Source organism: Frankliniella occidentalis, unplaced genomic scaffold (genome assembly GCF_000697945.3).
Source record: "Frankliniella occidentalis isolate FOCC.00 unplaced genomic scaffold, Focc_3.1 Scaffold105, whole genome shotgun sequence".
In the NCBI taxonomy this organism is placed as follows: domain Eukaryota; kingdom Metazoa; phylum Arthropoda; class Insecta; order Thysanoptera; family Thripidae; genus Frankliniella; species Frankliniella occidentalis.
In genome coordinates, this window is record NW_026267234.1 from 287,910 (window position 1) to 290,981 (window position 3,072).

The following is a 3,072-nucleotide window of genomic DNA, read 5'->3' on the forward strand; positions in this document are numbered from 1 at the left end:
CTTTCCACACACACACACACACACACACACACTCATGCACACCACCTTTGAAAGCTTTTTCTGCCTTTCCCCAGACTCTAAATGTCAAGGGATAATTTGTTGTTGGTCAGAGCAAAAATTTGTCCATCATCGGAGGGTAGTATTTCTCCGGACTCAAGATTACGTCTTGCAAGATACGCTTACAGATACATCTTTCAATGGACATTTTTTGTCCACTGACATCTAGAGTTAGAGTGTACCGGGTCCCTTTTAAAGAATTATTCCTGCAGTTCAAGAACCTCCCTGCTCCGGGGAACGCTTAGGGGTTGGTAAATCCAGCCCTTCCCCATAAAGCCTCGCCGCTTGTACCGCGCGGTATCTCCGGGCTGCAGGCGCCGCGTTTCCTGTTTGCGCGACTGTGGCCGACTGTGCAGCCGCTTGCAGCTCATTATTGGCACTGCCCTGGAGCTTGTGAGTTCGTCCCCTCACTATCGCCACTGCTGCTGCAGTGGCTCTGTCCCCTCGACCCCATACAACAATTAATATTGCAGACGCCGGGCCGGGAGAGAGAGCCCAGTCCCAGACTATCATCCAGCAGCAACAGCACTGCACTCTGCTTATAAAAAATCAGAGGCTATCCACTGAAAAAGCTCGAGCCGGATACTTACTCTCAGGCGAGCGAGATGAGTGACACAAAAAATCTCACTCTCCTTCTCCTGAGATCGAGATATCTGACCCTCACTCAATTTGAGTCGGAATTTGCGATCCTCGCCCAATAATAGTGAGGTTTTCCCGAGGTCAGGGAAATCTTCCTATCCTTCACAGCGAGAATTCGGTGCACATGACTCAAATTGGGTGAGCCTTATAGTCATCGCTCTCATTGAGTGAGGCGAAATTGTCTTACTCATTTAGAGCACGACACTTCACTCAAAGGTTTTCAATGTTATTAGGGAACTTGGGTATGCTCTACGACGCGTCCGTGCAACAACATCCTATCTGTTTCGCTGCCCCAAAAGACTAGCCTATCTGTTTCGCTGCCACGAAAGACTAGCCTATCTGTTTTTCGGCGCTTTCTGCAGCGCTGTCTTCTTCTTATTGTGGGTTTGCCAATATTAACGGTAGATAAAAAGTAAAAACTGCTGCGTGTTCCCTAAAGATTAAGGAACAAGTTGCGATTTTTACTTTTTTTCTACTGTTAATATTAGCAAACAGACAATAAGAAGAAGGCAGCGCTGCAGAGAGCGCCGAAAAACAGATAGGCTAGTCTTTCGGGGCAGCAAAAAAGATAGGCTAGTCTTTCGGAGCAGCGAAACAGATAGGCTAGTCTTTCGGGGCAGCGAAACAGATAGGATATTGTTGCACGGACGCGTCGTCTAGTAACCGGTGAACGGAGCACGAGAGTACGGTGTTCTTCTGTTACATCTCGCAGTTCCATTTTGCTGTTACGATGACCCTATATTATCAGCGCTCATCCACCCCAGATTTGGAACATTTTGCTTACGGCGATGCCGTTTTTTTTTTCTGTGGGAGGAAGATTAATAATTAGCTGCTCACTGCCAGTCACTTTTACCGTCGCATTTGATTGCAGTGCGCGCGAGGTTCCGGCCCGATTGAGTCAATATGACGGCCTTCGCCCCCTCCCACGCAGCCGCCAGCAAACGAACCCTCTGCTGTCCTCGCAACCCAACTCCGCAACTCATCGTTTCCCGCGTTATATGCGCGGCACGCTGCATCATTGAGCACTGTCCGACACAATGGAGTTTCGGGCACAATGTTGGCAATATTGCACATGCGGCGAAATAAAAATGTAATGGCAAAGAAATTAATGCGCTGTTTCCCAGAGTAGTGGTGGTAGTGACGCTGTGAAATGGCCCATTACGCTGCTTCGGGGGCGGAGGAGGCTCGGCGGGACCCCACAAAGGGCTGGGCGGCCCAAGGAATGCAAGCGCCACGGTGGCCCGCCGCCCCCGCCGCCCCCAACCCCCTCCTCCCTGACTCGGTCGCGTATCGCCGGCCCACATCTTTTCCATTTCCGGTTCACAAGGAGCCCCCTCTCCGTCCCCACGCGCAGTGAACTCTCCCCTCCCCCCACACCTCATATACTCCTACCCACACTACGTAGCCGACATGCGGGGGTCGCCAGCACGACATGTGCAGAACTGGACCGCTGCTGGAAATAGATCAGCGTTGGGCATATTTTCGGATCTAGGTCTCGATTGGGATAGAACGCATGCAGCTTGGCAGAAGAGCTGAAAACTAACAAGGGTTATCACTGGTAAAACAAAGGTGTGAATTAACACCTTTCCAGGGGCGTTAAAGTCAAAAGGCGTGAACGTTTTATTTTTCCCAAATATTTTCTGATGAAGCAAACCAAGGTTTGTAGAACCTATATTTTCGTATTCAGCTCAAAATTCCGCTTCGATCAAGCCTACACGTGATAGGGTTCAAATCTCAAATGAAAGAAATTTAGTAGATTCCTAGGGTCACTTACCAGCACTTTTACCCTGAAAGAGGAGAGGGTACTTATTTCAGGCAATTCACTGCTCGCCTCCGTCCGTATATTAGTTCCAATACCATACGATAACATAATCCCAACTGCCATTAAGAAGTGTTCTATGTAGGAAACTTGTGGCGAATTGTCCACTCTTTCATGCAACCTGAACGCAATTTGCTTCTTTACATTAGCTACGTTAGCTAGTCTATGTCGTGGTGTGTAATTCATGATTCTTTCTGGATACACCAAAGTGTCTAAGCACGCGGGCACCGCCGGTCATTGGATAGGCTCTATCCCGTCGGTACCTAAATATTCATCTGATGTCCACCGTGCCACCTCCGCATAAAATAGTTAGCTGTGCCCGTCACTGTCTTTTCCCCTGGACCAACCCTCTCTTCCTCTCTTCCCGAAGCGGTGATGCAATCCGAGCCGCGCGACCGCCTCACTGCATGGCCATGGCGGGTAATTCAACAGCCCCAACTCGCCGCGCGTGTATTGTTTCCGGTCGTGTGCGAAGTGCGGAGTAGTGGGGAGTTGGAGTTGCGACAGAGAGAGAGAGAGAGAGAGAGAGAGAGAGAGAGAGAGAGAGAGAGAGAGAG

General features: G+C 49.8%; 1 protein-coding gene across 1 annotated transcript in view; it reads left to right on the forward strand.

The window, feature by feature from the left end:
* The window catches only part of LOC113213648 (laminin subunit alpha-1-like), a 67,692-nt gene that overhangs the window by 10,461 nt on the left and 54,159 nt on the right, over positions 1 to 3,072 (forward strand). The gene's annotated exons all lie outside the window — the stretch shown is intronic.